We start from the raw sequence: 23,928 nt of genomic DNA on the forward strand, positions 1-23,928 counted from the left end.
ACGTTTAGTGAATATTGCGCTATATTTTTTTTAAAGTTCAAAAGCTAAATCCAGGCACTCGACATAAGAATGGCCCCTGGTAAAAACGATAATATCGAATATCAGATTAGATGATTATATCGAATATCAGATTAGAGAAATATCGGAGTATGCCAAAATAAGGTAAGATGAAATGTACTCTTCACAAAATCGGTCACCAAAGGGATGTAATAATAATATATGCATGAGCGTGGTATTGATGTTTCGTCAAGTCAAATTTGGATTTTTCTCAACAAAACATACGAATTTGACTTAAACGTGATTCGTTTACGTTGGTTGAATAAATTAATATCTATATTATGTACTTGATTTGACCAAAGCTGCCTTGTGTGAAATCGTGTAAGCCAACGTGTCATCTTCTCATGTAATTGGCGAATGTAAATACTAAGTGGACTATAACAAATATACCACACTTATATTAGTATTGGTAACCCCAAATTCCGATGAGTTACCATAATAGTATATTATTATCGTGAACGCATTTATTTAAAGACGGCCTATATATCTTTTAGCCTCTGTCGCCTGCCTTTAAGTGTACACTCCATACACGTACGGTCACTAAACATACACCATGTAAAAATGTGTGTATGCACATAGGTGCATGTATGTGATATGTATGTATGTATGCATATGTATGTATATGTATGTGTATATGTATGTATATATGTGCATCTTGGGGCCACGTTCCAAGTGCCCCATATGTTAAAGTGCATTGCATTTGACTGTACGATTAATATCATAATTCAGAGGCGGCGATGTTTTTCTTGTCTCACTTTCTTACTTTTGCTCCTTCTTTGAGTGTACTAGGGTCATATATCTTTTGCATTATTATTCTTTTTTATATTTACCCAATATGCGATTGTAGCATTGTGAAACATTTGTGGTCTTATATATTTTTATAATCATTATTATATTATTATTATTATTATTATTATTATTATTATTATTATTATTATTATTATTATTATTATTATTATTATTATTATTATTATTATTATTATCGTTATTAGTATTATTATTATCATCTTCATGATCATTATTAGTGCTATTATTATTATTATTATTATTATTATTATTATTATTATTATTATTATTATTATTATTATTTTCTTTTATTATTACTATTATTACTATTATTATTTACTAAATTATTATTATATATTATTATTATTATTATTATTATTATATTATTATTATTATATTATATTTATTATTATATTATTATTATTATATTATTATTATTATTATTATTATTTATTATTATTATTATTTTATTATTATTATATATTATTATTATTATTATTATTATTATTATTATATTATTATTATTATTATTATATATTATTATTTATTATTATTATTATTATTATTATTACTAATATTATGATCGATATCAAATAATTTTTTTTTTTAAAGGTCAATATACCTATACCTGTTTATTGTCGTATTTAAAAGACGGAGATAATTCTAAATTGGCAAAGCAACGACAAACATTGGGTGTCTCCCATTCCTGAGGTTAAAAAAAAAAAAAAAGACGGCCTACAATTTATATTTCACATAGACATCTTTTGGGCAACTGAGTCAATGTATACACACACACACACACACACACACATACACACATACACACACACACACACAAATAACATTGTAGGCGAAATACTCTTCAACAGTCGCAACGTCACTTCCTTCCTAATGACGCATGGTAACTTAGTAACGCTGGCTCTAAACTATCAGATCAATGGCGGACGCCAGTATGAAATATTTCTCCGGCGAGCATAAAGGGTATCCAAAGGAAAAAAAAACCACATACATTTAATCATGTTTTGACTTTTACAAATTCTGATCACAAGGCATATGAAAAGTTCTAGCCAGCGTGAAAAATAAAAAGGAATGATTTTCTTTGTTTAGAACCAACATGGCCGCCGTTGCCGAGCGGCGTGACATCAGACTATTGAATCGTATTAGAGGTGATAGTACTAAAATACAATTGATGGTTCCTCTCTGACCACTTGTTGCTATGCCTGTCCAGCTATTGACATGGATGCCTTTTTAACTATTATCTTATAATATGAGCCTTCAGTTCTTCAATCAACATACTTTTGAAAATCGTGTCAGCTATCGAAGAGTTTATTAAAACTATCTCGTGGAATAAACATTTTAGTGTTTTATTTTTGACTCGATCAGTTAAAATAAAGTATATTTTGGCCCTGAAATCAACCGCTGACCGTGAACCGAAGACCCTGAGCCATCTAAAGCGCTTGCCTATCACACGGATTAAACAGCTCACAGATCCTGAGCATCACTCTCAATTTTAACAGAGAAGATTGAAAATTGCATCGTGTCGTCAGGTTTTGCGATGCAATTTCTTTACCAGTGTGTCAAAATATAGTGAGAAATACTCACTGGGCCTGGTCGATTTGTGTGTTTGACCTGTACTTAGGCGGTATCTCATGTCTTTTCATACATAAATTAAATAGTCAAGGGGAAGAAACGGGGTAAATCGCAGGAAATATTCTGATTGGTTAATTCAACCCCCTTAAATAGCAGAGTATATATATATATATATATATATATATATATATATATATATATATATATATATATATATATATATATAAACACTGAGGCGGTGCTATCACATGGCACCGAAACATATGTCACGAAAACTCCTGTTTAAAAATTTGGCCAGCAACGTCCCAGGTTTGAGAATGTTTGCCAAGATTAGGGTCATTTAAATCGATCGATATTTAAAGGACGAGTTTTCTGGCCAAATTTTTAATTACGTGTTTTTCCAGATTACAGCCGTTAACTGGTTATAGTCAAGTTTTTATGACGTCACTCCCGGTAATCACTGATGACGTGAAAGAGAATAGCAGCTGCAAAGGACCGCCCCATCATTGAGGCAACGAGAACTCTCGTTGTCCATGCCATCGTATGCCATCGTTGGTGGCAACATAGAACGCGAGTAAAACATGTATCTGTATCTGTATCTGTATGGTTGGCGCTGAAAAAACCAATGGTCTGGTCGTATTTCAGCGGCGTCCTCATTGGGCGCGGCCCATGTCAGTCGGGCCTTGAAATCGTTTAAGTGTGGTGCCATGATGACCAGTTCATCCAGCTCATTCCACTCCGAGATAGTTCTAATGAAGAAAGAATTTCTGTAGTTTTGTGTTCTTGTCTGTGGGATTTTGAAGCAGTTCGAATTGTTTGTGGCGTATCTGTCAATGGGGTTTTCGGTTATGTGGTTGGCGAAAGTGAGTACTCGGATTTTTCTTTTGTTTGGTCGTGGCGTGAAAAAGGAGTCTGCCTTTATTGATGGTATTTGATCTGTTATTATCTTCAACATGAATGACAGACGGGTTTCTTTTCTTCTTTGTTGGAGGCTGATGAGATTTCTCTCTTCTAACATTTTTGTCATGCATCCTGGGGTTCTGCTCTTATAGTTCCCAGTTATGAATGTAATAAAAACTCGAATGTATATACCATTCATGAGTGTGTCTACGCTGGTTCAGGCATTACACTGTGACCCGGAAGGTCCCGAGTTCGAGCCCCGCTTCAGGCACTTTGGGTTTTGTTTTGTTGTTTTTTTTTTAGCAAGATTATTAACCACCGAATTTGCTCACTTGGACAACATGGGTGATTCCTGTTGACATCAGACATCTTGTTTGATTAATTATCTATATTCCATCGTGGAATGCCTAGACGACGATATCTTATGATGTCGTGACGGAAGGGCATAATTTTATATATATATATAATATATATAATATATTATATATATATATATATATATATATACATACACACACACACACATATATATATTATATATTATATTATATATATATATATATATATATAAATATATATATATATAATATATATATATATATATATATATATATATATTGAACTCTTTTCTTATGTAGCGTGATAATTTTGCCATATTCCTTTTGAAACACCGTGTGCAATAACAAAAAGACCATGATAATAAACAAACTCCATTCCTAGACAGGAACAAATAGCACAAGAGAAATATGATGAATGATTTTGGACAGACTTTTTCTTAACAAACCACATACCTTGAAGGCAACGATAAAAGAAATTTGAACCAGCATTTAAGGAAGTCACATCCCAAAATGACATATAATTACTACTACTACTACAAACAACTGTCGTATTTTTAAGAGTTATTGAATACGAAAATATTTCAATAAGGGACTTACGAAAGGATTCTTGGGCGTCAAAAAGTTTTTTTTCTATCACACACTAAATTGACTTTAAATGTGTGACTTGTAGCGTAAAAATATTCTTTATACCATTCGCCTTTAGTGACTATAACAATAATAATAATGATGATGATAATAATAATAATAATAATAATAATAATAATAAATAATAAATAATAAAAATAATAAATAATAATAATAATAATAATAATAATAATAATAATAATAATAATAAATAATAATAATAATAATAATAATAATATAATAATATAATAATAATAATAATAATAATAATAATAACAAATAATAATAATAATATATAATAATATATAATAATAATAAATAATAATAATAATAATCATCAGCCCATGATATGTATCTTATCTCACTTGTGGTTCCCGTCCAGCATTTTTAGGATAAAACTTGAATATATTAGTAAACTATAGATATAAATAACGATTTAAAGTTGATCTAATTACTGGTTCACTATCAACCAGTAAGATATGTACATATCCAAATAGTAAATGTGACCCTCCGCCTCGAAACGGTATTAAGTCGGATTATTCAATTTTTGGATTTTGGTACCCAATCATAGTTTATTTTATGCTTTAAAATTTGATACCAAATTTATAAAATTCTGATTATTTATTGCCGAGATATGACCGTTTGAAGTAGGGAGAGTGTAAAAACCAAGTTTTGAAAAAATCAATTTTGATGTGAGCACCATTTTCACGCACAGTGGGCATTGGAAATTTGACTCACAGGAATTTCAGACACCAATCGGAGGAATTTCAATGCCGAAAGAGGAATTTCCGCACATACAAAAAAAGGGAATTCAGATGGTATTTGGTATCGTGTTTAAATATTGTATAGATCTAAATAGATAACTGATTAGAACTATATTATGATATATGAACACATTGCCAAATACAGCCCCAAAGTTTCCTTATTTCAAATGAAGTAAAGCTACAAATCCTAATGGTAGTGATTGTAATAATGGTGGTAGTCAGGATAATGTTGTGTTGGTGGTAGTAGTAGTAGTAGTAGTAGTAGTAGTAGTAGTAGTAGTAGTAGTAGTAGTAGTAGTAGTAGTAGTAGTAGTGATGACGATGTGATATTGACTGTTGTAGTAGTAGGAGTAATGGTTATGATGATGTGGTGGTGGTGGTGGTGGTGGTTGTAGTTGTAGTAGTGGCTGTAGTTGTAGTAGTAGTGATGATGTGGTGTGGGTGGTCGTAGTAGCAGTAGTGATGATGTAGTGGTGGTGGTTGTAGTAGTAATGATGATGTGGTGGTGGTGGTTGTAGTAGTAATGATGATGTAGTGGTGGTGGTTGTAGTAGTAGTGGTAATGATAATGATGTGGTGGTGGTGGTGGTTGAAGTAGTAGTGGTAGTGATGATGTGGTGGTGGTGATGGTTGTAGTAGTAGTGGTCGTGATAAAAATGTGGTGGTGGTGGTTGTAGTGTGTGTGTGTGTGTGTTTGAGAGAGAGAGAGAGAGGGAGAGAGAGAGAGAGAGAGAGAGAGAGAGAGTGTGTGTGTGTGTGTGTGTGTGTGTGTGTGCTAAAAGTGCATCTAGTTATAGGTAGAGCAACATGAACTTGAAAAACTAACGAGGCTAAAGTTTGAGGTTAAAGTATTTGTGATTAGCTATTATTGGCAAGTACAGGAAGGTGAACATGAAAATTAATCCAGTGAGCGCAATTTGTTTGTGTGTGTGTGTGTGTGTGTGCGCGCGCGTGTGTGTGTATGAATGTGTTTGTGTGAAGAGAGAGAGAGAGAGAGAGAGAGAGAGAGAGAGAGAGAGAGAGAGAGAGAGAGAGAGAGAGAGATTTGAGCTTAATTTGTTTGAAGGGTTTTTACGGCGCTTGCAACACTGGTTGCAGTAGTATTGGTGGTGGTAGGGGTGGCGTTGTGGTGGTTGTAATAGTAGTTGCAGGGATGGTGATGTGATGGTGGTAGTAGAGATGATGATGTAATGGTGGTTGTAGTTGTGGTGGCATGGATGGTGATGTGGTAATAGTTGTAATAGTGGTGGTGGGGATGGTGATGTGGTGAATGTTGCAGTTGTGGTGAGGACGGTGATGGGGTTGTTGTTGTAGTAGTGGTGGTAGGGATGGTGATGTGGTGGTTATAGTAGTGGTGGTAGGGACGGTGATGTGGTTGTAATAGTAGTGGTAATGATGGTTGCAGTAGTAGTGATGATGATGTGGTGGTGATGGTGGTTGTAGTTGAAGTACTGGCAGTAGTGATGATGATGATGATGATGATGATGATGATGATGATGTGGTGGTGGTTGTAGTAGGAGAGGTAGTGATGATGATGTGGTGATGGTGGTGGTTGTAGTAGTAGTGGTAATGAAGTTGATGTGGTGGTGGTGGTTGTAGTAGTAGTGGTAGTGATGATGATGTGGTGGTGATGGTTGTTGCTGTAGTGATAATGATGATGATGTGGTGGTGGTTGTAGTAGTAGTGGTAGTGATGGTTGTAGTAATAGTGATGATGATGTCGTGGTGATGGTGGTTGTGGTTGTAGTAGTAGCAGTGGCGATGTTGTTGATGTGGTGGTGGTTGTAGTAGTAGTGGTAATGAAGATGATGTGGTGGTGGTGGTGGTTGTAGTAGTAGTGGTAGTGATGATAGTGTTGTGGTGGTGGTTGGGGTTGTAGTAGTAGTGGTAGTGATTGTTGTAGTAATAGTGATGATGATGTGGTTGTAGTTGTAGCAGTGGTGATGATGATGATGATGATGATGATGTGTGGTGGTTGTAGTAGTAGTGGTAATGAAGATGATGTGGTGGTGATGGTTGTATTAGTAGTGATTGGAAAGTGGGGGAGGGGGGGGGGGGGGGTAACCTTGTAACATTTTAACCTCACCGGAATTTGACGGAAGTTTCCCGTAACACGAAATGTTTGCTCCAGACAGGATTTTTTTCCGGGGAAACCGGAGTTTTGGCATCATTGAATTTGGCATGGGATTAGAATATACAATTGATAATGTTCATACAAATGTTTGAAATAATCCAATCATTACTTTTGTAGTTATTCATTATTATGTAAGATGTCCTTAAAATAAATAAAACACCAAAAAAAAAAAAAAAGGAAAAAAAAAGAATGCTGACAATTTTATAACATTGCTCACTTTTGAAGAATTTTTGATATTTAAATAAAGAAATAGGTATTATTAATGTGACATTTTGTCTTATTTATTAGAGGAAAAACGATTTCAAAATGCCAAAAGTTAGAGAAGGGTTTATAATTTCAAAGTACAGTTTTGAAACTATGTGAAGCCGGGTGGGCAGGGAGAGAAATATCAAGAAACAGAATGAGAGAGGAAGAGAAAGAATGAGAGAGTAAAATACACACACACACACACACACACACACACACACACACATACGTGAGAGAATGAGAAAGAGTGTGATATATATATATATATATATATATATATATATATATATATATATATATATATATATATATATAAAGAAAAAGAGGAGTGAGAGGGGGAGGAGAGAGAGAGACTGCTTGTGAATTAAGAGGGCGGGACGGAAATAGAGTAAAGATTGAAGCCTGACTGTACAACTGTTTCTGTGTGCGTGCGTGTGTGTGTGTTTGTTTGTTTGTTTGTTTGTTTGTTTGTTTGTATGTGTGAAAGAAAGAAAAGGGAGACGGATAGAGTGAGGTAGACATTGAATCTCTCAAGTTTTTCTTAGCGTTCACCCACATTGTTGATTGTCTAGAAAGACTTCCCCCCCCCCCCCTTCTTTCAATATACAAAGAAAGCACGACAAAACGAACATCTCTCTCTCTCTCTCTCTCTCTCTCTCTCTCTCTCTCTCTCTCTCTCTCTCTTGTTGTCCCTCTCTCCTTTTCATTTATCTATCTATCTATCTATCTATCTATCTATCTATCTATCTATCTATCTATCTATCTATCTATCTATCTATCTATCTATCTATCTATCCATCTATCGATCTACCTATCTACCTATCTATTTATCCATTAATAGGTCTGTCTCTCTTTCTGTTTGTCTATCCATACATTTAACCTTTTTCATGTTTTAGTGACACGTATTTCCATCGGCAGTTTATTAATTGTTGAAGGCTCTATTTACTATTCTGCTTTTGTACTTAAAATTAAATGTTTATCCTACAACAATCTCTGTTAGGCAACTGTTGTCCTATTAAAGTATGTTTTTTTTTTAAAAACGGTTTTACGGCGATTGCAACACATTAAGATCATATCAGCACCAGTAAAAAGGAAGAAAATGGGATAGTAATAAGTTCTAGAATAACAATTAAAGCACCCAAGAAAAAGTAAGACAAAGGAGAATTGGATAAAATAGGGAACAGATGTAGATTCCAAGAGCAAACTGTGGAAGTACTTAGTTTGAGATCACCTAAAAGTCTAATCCAGTCACAAGCACAGGTCCCCACTAAGAGAAATACACTCAAATGTGTACAAATCATATTATGATATGTAAACAAAACTTAATACATTACATAACAGAGAGATGATTTACAAGGAAAAAAATATCATATCCCAAAACTAACTATACATTTGACTGTTTCCCCTCTCACCAAGGGTATCCGGTCAGGCCCATGACAAAACCAAGTAATCTCATTCCAAGACAAAGACAGAAATCTCGTTGGAAAACAGATATAGGGGGATAGAAGACAGTAAGTACCTCCCTGCCCACTATGGGAGATCAGGAACCCCACCCAATTAAAGTCTTAGCATGTCCTATAATTTCACGAATAAAGAAAGAGTGGCAAAGGACCCTCACCTCGATCATTAACTAATACAGCTAGACAAAGAAATAATGGCACGTGGTGTGTATCAAAATGCACAAACACACACATATGTAACACACGCATGCTGACGTCATGACACATTGCCCGGGCATTTTAATGGCCAACAGGTGCATGTGATGAGCGTTGACCAATCAAAATCATCATTTGTAAAGTTGTAAGGGAGAACCCTAGACTTGTTTACAGTTTTTAAAGTTCATCATTGGTTGAATCATGAAATTGAGGAAACAGTCATGCTTTCTCTGAGATAGATAAAGACACGCCCTTTGCTGTGGTATCTTACATGGTATTGATGGAGGAAAAGACGTAATATTACTAAGTCTTGGAAATGGTTGCTCTCTGAGAGAAAGTCAACTCTCGTTTTGAATGTGTCATTGATAGTTGCTTTTTTAAACTTTAAATTTATATAACTTATCCTCAATATCTATGTTTAATTATTATGTTTTCAAGTAGAAAAATTATTGTAGTTTCTGAAACAACCAAAAACTGAAATTTGATCATTTTGACCATACCCACTTTAAACCCGGTTTTCTTCGTTTTCCAAATCCCGACTTAATACCGCTTCGAGGCGTAGGGTCACAAATGTGCGGCTATGTGGTCAAGTGGTATGACGCTCGCTTTCGGATCGGACCGTCCTGAGTTCGAGCTTTGCTCGGCGCATAGTTGAGTCCTTGGAAAAGGTTCTTTACTCACATTCTCTCACGGTACTCAGGTGAAACATGAGTACCAGGCCGTTAACAGAGTTGTCTCTGTCGATAAAAACGGTAATATCGCTTAACAGGTGTCATGTCTTGTTCTACATGTTACGCGTTGCTGTTGGTCAGGGACCCTTTGCAAAGCACTTTGAGCACATTTAGTGGATATTGCGCTATATAAAAGCTCACGTTACTACTACAAACAAGTGTGGTATTTCTAAGAGGAATTGCATTGAATGGGAAAATATTTCAATAAGGGACTTACGAAAGGATTCTTGGGCGTCGAAAAGTTTGTTTTTTTTTATCACACACTAATTTGACTTTAAATGTATGACTTGTGGCGGACAAAAGATTCTTTATACCATCCGCCTGAAGTGACAATTATAATTATAATAGAAAAATTCAGCCAATGAAATTTATCTCCCTTTGGTACTCGTAAAGTATTTTTAGGATAAAGCTGAAAATATTTTCATTCCATAAATATCAGTAAACATTCTGAAGTTGATCGTATAACAATATTAGATCTTTATTGCCCATAAATATGGCAATTTGTCATTTCGTTACACTCGTTATAACGTTATATGATAACTATAACATTGAATGGATATTTCACTTCTACCTACTCTCTCTCTCTCTCTCTCTCTCTCTCTCTCTCTCTCCCTCCCTCCCTCTATCTCTCTATCTAGCGAACCGGCGAACACATATTATACACATAAACAGGTGCTATTCGTTTTCAATTTGTTACAATTGTGACAATTCGACATCAAATATTAACATCATTATCATATTGGTCAATTAATCCAATATTAAATAAATCAATCAGTCAATTTATCAACTTGTCAGTCATCGGTTTTACAGTACCATATGAAGTATTCAACATGTTTATTGCTGATGGATCGAACGTTGATTTGTACTTGTTAGTTCTACATTTAATCTGACAAAACCTTCTCCCAGATGGTAAAAGATTGAATTCGTGGTATAAAATATGTTTTTTGTTTATTGTTGGTAATTACAAATGCTTTACTTTCCATTGTTTTCCATTGATTCACAATCAACCTGTACATTATGTACTTATCTACATAGATAAATACAAGAATGTACTTATCTACATAGATAGATACAAGAATGTACTTATCTACATAGATAAATACAAGAGTGTACTAATCTACATAGATAAGTACAAGAATTTACTTATCTACATAGATAAATACAAGAATGTATTAATCTACATAGATAAATACAAGAATGTACTTATCTACATAGATAAATACAAGAATGTATTATCTATAATCGATACATACAAGAATGTACTTATCTACATCGATAAATACAAGAATGTACTTATCTACATCGATAAATACAAGAATGTACTTATCTACATAGATAAATACAAGAATGTACTTATCTACATAGATAAATACAAGAATGTGCTTATCTACATAGATAAATACAAGAATGTACTTATCTACAAAGATAAATACAAGAATGTATTAATCTACATAGATAAATACAAGAATGTACTTATCTACATAGATAAATACAAGAATGTACTTATCTACATCGATAAATACAAGAATGTACTTATCTACATCGATAAATACAAGAATGTACTTATCTACATAGATAAATACAAGAATGTACTTATCTACATAGATAAATACAAGAATGTACTTATCTACAAAGATAAATACAAGAATGTACTTATCTACATCGATAAATACAAGAGTGTCACCAAAAAAGTGACGATTGAATAGGCAGCCGTGAGTTGTTGACACGAAAACTGTCTCAGTATTGAGTCAAAACAAAGACTATCTAAATAGATAGACGTGCTGAAGTAGATCACTGGAGTAGACTAAGTGTTCAATACTTTCCTATTTTGATTGGGGTGGTAAACGTATGATTAACCAGTTAACTGCCGTACTCTGGAAAAAGACGTATTTAGAAATTTAGCCAGAAAACTCGTCCTTCAAATATCCATCGATTTAAATGATCCTCATCTTGGTAAAATCGCCGAAATCTTAGACTTAAATTCAGACCTAATCAGAATTGAGGTTTTTTTTTTTGCCAAGAAGAGGTTCATTTTTTAAAATCGATCACTATTTGAAGGACGAGTTTTCTGGCCAAATTTTTAAATACGTGTTTTTCGAGATCGCGACAGTTAACTTGTTAAAGACTCTACAAGATATTATAATTATATTCCTTTGGCCTTTGATTCCGTGCCCCTTGCCCTACTTTCAATGTAACTTAATCATTCAAAATGTCTGTTTAGAATTATTTAGAAATTTACTGCAGTTTGATCGGAAGGTAAAATAAAGAAGGCATAAAAATCAGCATACAGAAGGTCTCTTGGTATGTCCTTGCTCACCAATTAGTCTCGTTGTGGTCCCCAGAGAGAGAGAGAGAGAGAGAGAGAGAGAGAGAAAGAGAGAGAGAGAGAGAGAGAGAGAGAGAGAGAGAGAGAGAGAGAGAGAGAGAGAGAGAGAGAGAGAGAGGTGCAGGATTGGTACTAAGTTTGAAAGCCATAATATTATTTTTGCGTGGCGTTATAGATTTGTCGGTTGTGCGACCGCTCGCTGTCCTCTCTCTCTCTCTCTCTCTCTCTCTCTCTCTCTCTCTCTCTCTCTCTCTCTCTCCCGGCCAGGCGGAAGGTGTCGTGTCAATTGGGATCCTGAGTTTGGCACTGACCCCGTGACTTTTTATTTCTTCTCTAGTTTTCATCTGGCATTCTCCGTACCCTAGTTTTCTCATCATTATTGATGGTGTCTTATGATGTCGTGGCGAAGGGGGCATAACTTTTTTTTAAAGGGGAAATTTCTCTTTAGGGTCTATTCCAAGGGAAGACTGGAATAACACAGGCGTTAGCCGCAGTGCAGCTGCATTTTTTTTTTTTGGAATTGATTTGTCCTTGTACATTCTGATAGTACATGAATCAACTCTGACTATACATTTTTTTTAAAATTTGGCTAGAAAACATGAATTTCTCGCAAAATAATTTCAGTCAAAACATCTCTCGATTTGTCATAAAGTCTCACAAACCTGAGACTTCTTAAGGACTGTGAAGTCCCAGTTTTGGTTTTTAACAAGTTTAGAGTGATTTTATCATCGATATTTGGAATAAAATTTTTATGGCCAAAATTTATTTAAGTATTTTGGTAGAGTTTGGTAGATAATTTGACTAAATTACCGGCCTTTTGTCAAGAATAGAAGTCACCACCATGCATAAATCATAGACGCATTTATTTTATTAACGTTTAGGAAGGTTGTTTTTTTTTTAAAGTTGCAAGAATTGTGCCATTCAGAAAAAGTGTAGAGTGGGCACTTGTATCAATAATAATGAGAAAAATAGGGTATGGAGAAATGCCAGATGAAAACATAGAATAAAAAGTCACGGGGCCAGTGCCACGGGGCCAGTGCCAAACTCAGGATCCAATTGATACTGCCCCCTCCGCCTGGCCCCTGAGATATCTATATTCCTTCGTGGAATGCCTAGGCGACGGTGTACTATGATGTCGTGGCGGAGGGGCATAATTTTTTTAAAGCAGAAAATTTCCCTTTAGGGTCTATTCCAAGGGAGGACTGGAATAACCCAGGCGTCAGCCGCAGAACAGCGTCGCAAAGTGATCTAGGGCGAGGTGCTTGCTCAAGGCCACCCACACAACTAGGCGGGTAGTCGAAACCGGTGCCTTTTGGGCCCGAAGTAAGATAGTCCTGTTGAGTCATGCTGCCCCGTAATCAAAGTTCCATTAAAAGCATCGGGTTCCCTCTTATGTAATACCGTACTGATAAGGTTGGTTACTAAATGTTTTCCTGATAGTTTGTTCAGTATTCAGCCCGCCGAGTCACCAATATTTGGTCTCCTAATCCGTGCCTACATTTTCAAGGCTTAGAGCATGCTATTGTATTTACCGTGGATGAGAGCTGAGCGACGTGCACTTATTTGGAGGTCTGATAATCCAATTCCTTATGGGCTCATTGTTGTAATTTAAATCTTAAAAAAAATGACGCAAAATGATGTCCATTACAACAACGTTAAACTAGGCCTTTAAGTGGGTTCGGACTTAAGACCGGCATGCATATATAATATATATATATATATATATATATATATATATATATATATATATATATATATATATATATATATATAATTATATAATTATAATCAACTTTTACAATATTGTTTTGAGCGTTCGCTCTCATCAGGAAGTGAAAGTGAAAGTAGAATACAGAAGAAGAAAAAAAAAACATCCTAAAACATCAGTCCGCCTCGACAAGGGATCGAACCTCAGACCTCCTGATTACCGATTTCACTTTCACTTCCTGATCAGAGCGAATTCTCGAAAAAATATTGTAGAAGTTGATCACAATATTATATTTGAAATATTTTATAAATATCTCCTTTTATGTGTGTGTGTGTGTGTGTGTGTGTGTGTGTTTGTGCATAATATATGTGAGAGTGTGTGTTTGTGCGTGCGTAGGTGTGTGTTTATCTGTGTATATTATATATGTACACTTTCATGCCCAAGAAAGTTTTGCGTTAAGATGAACAAACTTCCGGTTGGCTTAGAGAAGACACGTTTAGAATCATGTCCGAAATATCACAATCTCTCTGCCGTACTCTGGAAAACCCCATATTTAAAAATTTGGCCAGAAAACTCGTCCTTCAAATATCTCATCTTAGCAAAAACTCTGAAATCCGGGACTTCGGCGAAGACTTTATTTTTATATATACTAAACTAACGGAGAATCCGCAATATTCGCAGAGAAATAAAGTCTATTACTAACAGATACTAGCTACTCTATTTTAATTATTTTACGTACTACTTACTGTATTGTGAAAATCAATATAGATCAAGACGAATCTTTTTGTGCCATTAAAGATCAAAATCGGTCTGGTAAAAAAAAAAGTCTGTAGGTTCGCACAAATGAATCTGGCAACAGGGTGGCCAGATGGCAATTTCCAATATCAAAAGACAAATCATTTTGCCATTGAAGATATTCTTAATATTCATTTGAGTCGACGGGTAATAGAATTACCTTAATTGTATTTTTTTTTTAAAGTTGGTAAGGTACCCGTATATCAATATGTAAAAACTAATTTTATAATTTTGAGATTTGCCATCAATTCTATGCTCGTTGGCAAAAAAAAAAATGTATGGAAGAATTTTTACCCCCCCCCCCCTTCACCCCAACCCTATTTTAAAAAAATAAATAGAATATCTAAAAGCTAGGTGCACAAATTAGTAGATTTGATGACCGAACGCAATTATCTCTTCTTCTTCTTTAAAAAAATGAGCTTTTACATAGCGCAATATCCACTAAACGTACTCAAGGCGCTTTACAAGGGGTCTTTGCCCGTCAACAACACTTAACGTTTAGGACGAGACATAATGCCTGTTAGGCGATCTTACAATTTGTGAGGACAGAGACAACACTGTTAACGACCAGGTACTCATTTTACGGTGAGAGAATGTGAGTAAAGAGCATTTTCCGAGGACTCAACTATGCGCCGAGCGAAGCTCGAACCAAGGACCTTCCGTCCAAATCCGAAAGCAAGTGTCATACCACCAGACCAAATAGCCGCAAATAAGTGCACGTCGGATAAAACGTATCATTCTATCATCTTGCTTGATACTTCATACTGTATCAAACAAGTTCAAGTAAATATAGAAATCTGGGGGAAATTTCTCAATGTAAAAATGATTTCATTTCAAAATGTCAGCGGCATTTTTGCATAGCAGTATCACAAAAAAATTGTCATGTTAACGTTGGTTAAATATCAGTTGACATACGTTGACGCACTTTTAAAAAATGACTTGAGTTCGACGAGAACTGAGGTGCTTAACCCCTCCTTACCACCCATAGGAAAATCGTCACATTCGTTACGATGCAGGCAAAATTTTTGTCATTCTAATTTCTTTTGTACATCGTACTATTGGAACACAAATGTTTGCTATAGTTAAAGTATATTAACACTGTGTTAAAGAGCCCTTTAGCAAAAAAAAAAAAAAAATGTATATAGCAAAAACAGATTTTGTGTTTGAGTGGAATAAATCTATTTTTGTATAGGTTGGGTATGAAGTTTTGGGGAAAATCCGGAAAGTGGCCGGTAAGGAGAGAGTTAACTAAAAAGAAAAAGGCCCACCTTCTTTGGGTTAAAAAAAAGTTTGATTTTGGTTCTGGCTTTGGTAGTTTTCCCATGGTTGGGGGGGGGGGGGGAATGATTTTTAAAATTTTTATTTTTGATAATAATAAACAGTAAAAGCATCGGAAGTAAATGACGTTTAAAAAAAAGAATAATAGAAACAAGCCTCACCATTCGGAAGTGGGATTTTAAAAAATGTCAAATTGTCATATTTTACGATTAAAACCTAAAATTAAAACCACAAAACAATGGTTGCTTTAACCTGTCAAAATGTAGGCAAATATGTGCTTTGATTTGCCTTGAAAATGACAATATGACACTGTACGGTGAGAGAATGGGAGTAAAGAGTCGTTTCCAAGGACTCAACTATGCGCCGAACGAGGCTCGAACCCAGTACCTTCCGATCCGAGAGCGAGTGTCATACCACAAGACCACATAGCTGCACAAGATACTGAGAGTGACATGAATGAAAATAGCCACACTAGAGGCCATTACTGGAACGTATAAAACTATTTCTTACCCTAGGCGTTATATTTTTATAGCAGGTTTGAAAAACGTAAAGTATGAAATAAATGTTATAAAGTGTAATATAATGAACATATCGGGTGTTATAAAGGTTTTTATGAACTTCTTTACATAAACCAGTAATTTATGAACTGTAATTATAACATTTATTTATTTATGAGTTAGACATTCTTTCACTTCATAATACGTCATTGTGTTGTGTAAAAGACTTTGTCAGCCTTGTTAGGATCAGCATATACCGTCCTACTTTGAAAAAAAAACAACACAAAACACGTATTTATACTTTTGGACAGAAAACTCGTCCTTCAAATATCGATCGATTAAAATGACCCCTATCTTGCCCCCCCCCCCCCCAAAAAAAAAAAAAAAAAAAAAAAAAAAAAACAACAAAAAAAAAAACAAAAAAAAAAACACAACAAAAACACCAAAACACAAACCTAACTACCTATATAATTTTTCAAGAATCACTTAGGATCCCTGAAGCCCTATATTTGAGAGTTTTTGGCAAGATAGGGTTCACTTTAGTCGATCTAAATTTGAAGGAGGTTTCTGTCCAAAATTTTAAATTATTTTGTTTTGTTTTTGCTCGGAGTCGAGCTGTAATGACCAATGCTATTTACTTTCTTTGATTTCTAGTAAGGTCAATGCACTGTTTCCTCTAATAATGTATATATTAATAATTATATATATAACAACTATATATAATAATATATAATAATAGACGCTTAAAATCCAACACTTCATTAAACAAGAATGACGCTGAGCTTTAACGCTTTAGGTCAGATGACACCTGAGTAAGGAGCCTTCAATAACCACAGTGCAGGCGGCTGGAACCTAGGCCCTTCCGATCCGAAAGCGAGTGTCATACCATTAGACCATATGTGACCCTTCGCCTCTAAACGATATTTAGTCGGTTGGTTAAGATGTTGAAAATTGAATTTATAGCCAGAAATATCAGGCTTGTGTTGAGTTTGCATGTTTTATTGAGGAGAATGGATACCATATTTTAGGGTGCTAATGCCAACAATTTATATTTTTGACTAGTTTAACATTTAATTCGGATTTTAAGCATCTGGTTCGTTCCGACATAATACCGTTTTGGGACGATGGGTCACATATAGCTGCACAAAGTCATCATCATCATCATCATCATCATCATCATCATCATCATCATCATCATTATTATTATTATTATTATTATTATTATTATTATTATTATTATTATTATTATTATTATTATTGCCTCTCATTTCTTCTAGATTGTCTTTAAACCGACGAGTTACCCATCTGCAGGTCTGACATCCGAACATCCTTATAGGCCTGGTTTAACATTGCTGTATTGGACAATAATTTGCCTCATTCTTTTGAGATTTCCATTACAACAATGAGCCCATTAGGATTAAGGGGTTATCGAACCTGCAAATAAGTGCGCGTCGCTTTAAACCAATTTTTAGGGAAGGGAAACAACTTATGAAATTTAGAGTTCACAAATATAATGATGCGTGGTTACTTTTCTTGATAGTAAACCTACCAAATGATGCTGGTCAGACAGAAAGGTACTTATTTACGGCATTCAACTAGTATTTTACATTTAAATGCATGAGATCGATGAATAAACACGGAACTGTACGTTTCTGTTTGTTTTTTGCTTTTTGAAATTAAAATTATTTTTTAAAAACAAAGGATTGGTGGGTTGGTTAAGGCATTACTGTTCCAATTTTATATTTTTGTGTTGAGAATATGGCTATTAAGCTTAAATACTGGCTATCAAACTTCGAGGCGTTTGTGTGGTGAACCGATGACATCAAGAAGTCGGGGAGATCTGTTCAAGATAGACACAGAGTTTGAAACCACATTTTTTAAATGGTGTGGTGGATAGTTCTGACAGAAGTGCTACCGTCTCCCCGTGCTACGGTTCGAGCCCCCCCCCCCCCCCCCCCCCCCCCCATCGCCGTGAAGTTTTGTTTTATTCTGTTTTATCTTCGGTTACTTTTCTACTCACTTCATTCCTTGTTGTTATCGACCTTAGTGCCTTCTCCGCTTACTTTTCTGATTTAATTATTTCTTTATGATATGTAATTTGAGTTTGTTGTTTACTTCCATCCTCACCGATGAATACTTGTTAACAAAACTAATAATAATAATAATAATAATAATAATAATAATAATAATAATAATAATAATAATATAATAATAATAATAATAATAATAATAATAATAATAATAATAATAATAATAATAATAATAGTATACTGAATGTTATGAGATTCTCAGCCAAGCGTATACTGATAGTATGCGCTTGGCTAAGAAGCTCATAAAATTGCCATCCGGAAGTATAACGGACCAACACACAAAACTGTGTGTATCCATGAACGTTTATAGTGGGGTTAATACAGTTCAGTGAGCATTACTCATAAACGCGGATGGCAAACAAAGACCTGAGTGACGTCATCTTCGAACTATCTATAGATAGAATGCGCTTGGCCAAGGAGTTCACAACATTGCCATCCGGAAGTATAACCGACCAACACACAAACTCTGTGTAACCATGAACTTTTATAGTCTGGTTAATACAGTTTAGTGAGAACAACTCACAAACGCGGCTGGCAAAAACCATAACAAAGGCCTGAGTGACGTCATCTTCGAACTATCTATAGATAGTATGCGGAAGTTTAACGGACGAACACACAAAACTATATTATGTAACCTTGAATGTTTATAGTCTGGTTAATACAGTCTGGTGAGAATTACTCATAAATACGGAGGCAAAAAAAAAATGATAACAATGACCCGAATGACTTCATTCTATCTATATAATCTTATGTTTATATTTCTATATGTGACCAATCGCCTCAAAACAGTATTAAGTCTGGATGAACCCGATGCTAAAAGTTGAACTTTTAACTTAATTCATGAACCCGGTGCTAAAAGTTGAACTTTTAACTTAATTCATGAACCCGGTGCTAAAAGTTGAACTTTTAACTTAATTCATGAACCCGGTGCTAAAAGTTGAACTTTTAACTTAATTCATGAACCCGGTGCTAAAAGTTGAACTTTTAACTTAATTCATGAACCCGGTGCTAAAAGTTGAACTTTTAACTTTATTCATGAACCCGGTGCTAAAAGTTGAACTTTTAACTTAATTCATGAACCCGATGCTAAAAGTTGAACTTTTAACTTAATTCATGTATATTTAGTTTAAATAAATTATGTATCCATTGAGGTATCTGAGATTTTCCCATCAACTTTCAAAAAAATAAATAAAAAATGTCTTACATCCGACGTGCACTTATATGCAGGTCTGATAACCCAATTCCTTATGGGCTCATTGTTGTAATGGAAATCGCAAAATATTGTCCATTACAACAATGTTAAACTATGCCCATAAGTCGATTTAGACGTCAGACCTGCATATATGTAAACGTCGTTTAATATCTTCTTGTTTTAGACTTTAAACTCAAAATTCCATAAACTAGTTCAATCCGACATATAACCAAATTGACACGTTGTGCCATATACGACGTGTACATATATGCAGGTCTGACATCCGAACGTAATTATGGACCTAGTTCAACATTGTTGTAATGGACAATATTTTGCGTCATTTCTTTAATTTTAAAAAAAAATGTTTTTTTAGATTTCCATTACACCAATGAGCCCATTATAAATTGGGTTATCAGACCTGCAAATAAGTGCACGTCGGTCCTATTATATTATGAGGACAAACTCGACAATGCTACAGGCTATAATATATTGACATAAATAAAAAAGCACTTACCCAATAATCAACACACCAAATAAAAGATGGGGAAGTTGCGTGGCTTGAATTGTATTTCCTTCTTGACTCTGGTCAAACTCTGTGAACTCAAAAACACACCCTCAGGGCGCATTGAATTATCCTTGTCCTACCACAGTGTGGGTGAGATGGGGAAAAAACTGTAAAAACACATTAAATTTTTTATTACATTTTGGCTAAAAACATTTTCAACTTTAATTCAGATATAGATTGATTTAGATGATATACCTCTGTGTCGCAACTTCTTTGAAGCATTGGGTTTCAGTCGACGTGCATCATTTGTAGGTCTGATAACCTAACTCCTTATGTGCTCATTGTTGTAATGGAAACCTTTAAAAAAAAAATTTTAATGACGCAAATTATTGTCTAGTACAACAATGTTAGATTAGGCCCATAAGTAGATTCGGATGTCAGACCTGCATATAAGTACACGTTGGTTTCAGTCAAGTCAGGAATTGAAGTAAAAGTTTTATCGCCAAATTAAAAATATATATGTAGACGTCTATATATATATATATATATATATATATATATATATATATATATATATATATATATATATAATATATATAATATAATATAATATAATAAAAATAGAAAAATAAATAAAATTTACTTTATCCATCCCCGTGGGGAAATGTGTCTTTAGGGTATATCAAAAGAAGACTGGAATATCCCAGGCGTCAGCCGCAGTGCCACGCCGCAAAGTGGGCTAGGGCTCAAGGCCATACCCAGCGTGGCGGGTGAATCGAACTCGGTACCTTTTCGGTAAGAAGTAAAGACCGTTCCGCTGAGCCATGCTGTCTCATATATATATATATATATATATATATATATATATATATATATATATATATATATATATATAAATTATGCCCTTCCGCCACGTCATCATAAGATATCGTCGCCTCGACACTCCACGAAGGAATATAGATAATTCATCAAACAAGATGTCTGATGTTAACAGAAATCATCCATATTATTGTCCAAGTGAGCAAATTGGGGGTTGATAATCTTGCTCAAGAACCTTCCGGGCCACAGTGCAATGCTTTAACCACTCGGCAACTTATCGTATACGTCAGGTTAAGAAAAACAAAACAAACAAACAACCCAGATAATCTGGGAACTGATCTGTTGCCAAGTTGTGACGAGGATCGTCATTGACACTTATAAAACAAAAACAAAAATTTATGATAAACTTTCAACATGACAGACACACATTTCATTCATTATCAATTTGCGATAAAATAAATAAATAAAAGAAAATCTACTTATACCATGATGCCAGTTTTAGACCAGACGCTTTGTTTAGACGTAATACCTAAACTCCCCCCCCCCTCACCCCCCACCCCCCCACCCCCCACCCCCCCCCCACCCCGTGGAGCATTTTTGCTGTGCTCTAAAAGAATACACTTTATAAATTTTGGCCAGAATGCTCGTCCTTCAAATATCGATCGATTGTAATGACCCTCAACTTGTCAAAAGCTCTCAAACCTGGAATGAATTCCCAGGTTTATAAGTTTTTGCCAAGATAAATAAAAATGTTTAAAAATTCCCTTTATTCATCCCATAGGAGAAATTGTATCTAGGGTCTTTTCCAAGGGAAGACTGGAACAACCCAGGCGTCAGCCGCAGTGCAGTGCCGCAAATTGAGCTTGGGAGGCCACACAACGTAGCGGAAGGTGTGATCGAACTCGGTACCTTTTGGGTACGAAGCAAAGACCGTACCGCTGAACCACGCTACCCCAGATGAGGGTTATTTAAATCGATCGATATTTCAAGGCAGAATTTTCCGGCCAAAATTTTTTCTAAAAAGTGTTTTTCATCGTAGTGGCAGTAAGTGTCGTGGCAGTGTTTGTAGAGGATCGTAAAGTAGATTTTAGTTTTCCCGGTTCAAGAGCTCTGTGTTTACTCCCTGTCTAATAAATGCTTCATATGTGACATTTGTCTTTCTCATCTTTTCACAAACCTCAAAATGGATTTTTTACCCCAACTGTGTGTGTCAAAGTTATATGTATGTGTGTGTGTGTGTGTGTGTGTGTGTGTGTGTGTGTTTTACCAAACACAAAAGTCCTTTTTGAAAAGTTTATTTACTTTTTGGATTTAGGAAATTCAATGCCATTCTGTAGTAAACTGGCAAAATGCTATTTTTTTTTTTTTTCATTTTGACCAAAATAAGATTAAAAGAAACAAATTTTTTAAACAAATTTTAAAAAACAAAAAAGAAAAAACACACAAAAAAAAAAACAAACAAACAAAACAAAACAAAACAGAAAAACCCCAAATATTAAAACGAAACAAAACAACTTTATGCTTCATATATCGGTAAAGATGACTCCAGTATTTGTCAGAATACCTAATACGTGTGACATCTGAACCAGTTTAACTACCGCACGCTAGAAATACTCGAATTTAAAAAACTCGTCCTTCAAATATCGATCGATTCAAATAACCGTAATCCTGACAAAATCTTTCAAATCTGAGACTTCGATGGAAAACTTCGCGAAGTCCCAGGTTTGAGAGAGTTTTTTTCAAAGAAGAGTGTCATTTAAATCGATCGATATTTGAAGGACGAGTTTTCTGGCCATTTTTTTGAAATATTATTTGGGGCCCATCTTACTTTTCACAATATCAGATTAAAAGTTCCTGACTGAAATAAGAAAAAAGTGTTTTATAGCAGTGTGACAAAATATAAGCCAGTATTTGACAGACATCGGCGATTCCCTGTTGATGGCACAGCCTTGTCTTATTGGTATCTGGTATGTCATAGGTATGTGTATTTTAAACACTTGAGCGAGGTACTTGGTACTCCAGTTTTTGGTTAAAAGGTTAGACGTCAAATTGTTCCTTTAATATTAGGGCCTGCATTTCTCTTCTTCTTCTTCTTCTTCTTCTTCTTCTTCTTCTTCTTCTTCTTCTTCTTCTTCTTCTTCTTCTTCTTCTTCTTCTCCTCCTCCTCCTCGTCCTCCTCACTTGCATCGGGTGCCGATACATTCTCTCTTACATGAACGCTTGATGAGTTTTTGGGACACTTTTGACAATTCTGGGAATAAGTTCCACAGTGGTTCATGTCGATCGTCACATTTGTTGCAGGGTTCTCTTCTATAAAAGATATAATGTTAGCAAAAGCTCGACTTCTTTCAAGAACTGTGACATCATCATTATCATCAGCAGTGATATCTTTTAAAGCTTGTTTTTTAAAGTATCGTGCATGACAAATTTTATGGTAGTGTGCCTCCTGGACGACTAAATCTCTCCGGCAATAAATGACACCATATCAGAATCTTTGATGGATAACGCTATTTCACGAATATTTTCTTCCATGTCTGTTGTCATTACAGAATGGAGTACTCCCGATTCCATGTTTTACACACACAAAAAAAAAACAAAAAAAAAAAAAAACAAAACAAAACAAAAAACACGTTTGTTTATTACAGCCAATCTCTAATTTTGAACGTTGTCTCATTATTTTCGTCGGTGACTCCTCCAAGTCAAATGACGAAGTTTGGAATTCTTGTAGGACATTTCTTCTAGATTTCTTTAATTCTAATCGCCTAATTTTTTTGGCATTAAATTTTACACGACAATACGTATGCCATTATCATCATTCTGTTTTAAGCTTTCAATAATCACATTTCTTTCTGATGAATTTGTAAAAATAGATACATCCTACTTGTTTTCATCACA

General features: G+C 34.8%; 1 protein-coding gene across 1 annotated transcript in view; it reads right to left on the bottom strand.

The window, feature by feature from the left end:
* The window catches only part of LOC144967451 (potassium voltage-gated channel protein Shaw-like), a 74,340-nt gene that overhangs the window by 45,010 nt on the left and 5,402 nt on the right, over positions 1-23,928 (bottom strand). Inside the window, exon 2 of the mRNA XM_078904725.1 lies at positions 20,224-20,381. The gene's annotated coding sequence lies outside the window, so the exon portion shown is untranslated. The remainder of the gene's footprint in view (positions 1-20,223; positions 20,382-23,928) is intronic.

This window comes from Berghia stephanieae, chromosome 3, assembly GCF_034508935.2.
Source record: "Berghia stephanieae isolate SIO BIC M18660-M18661 chromosome 3, UCSD_Bste_1.3, whole genome shotgun sequence".
NCBI lineage: Eukaryota > Metazoa > Mollusca > Gastropoda > Nudibranchia > Aeolidiidae > Berghia > Berghia stephanieae.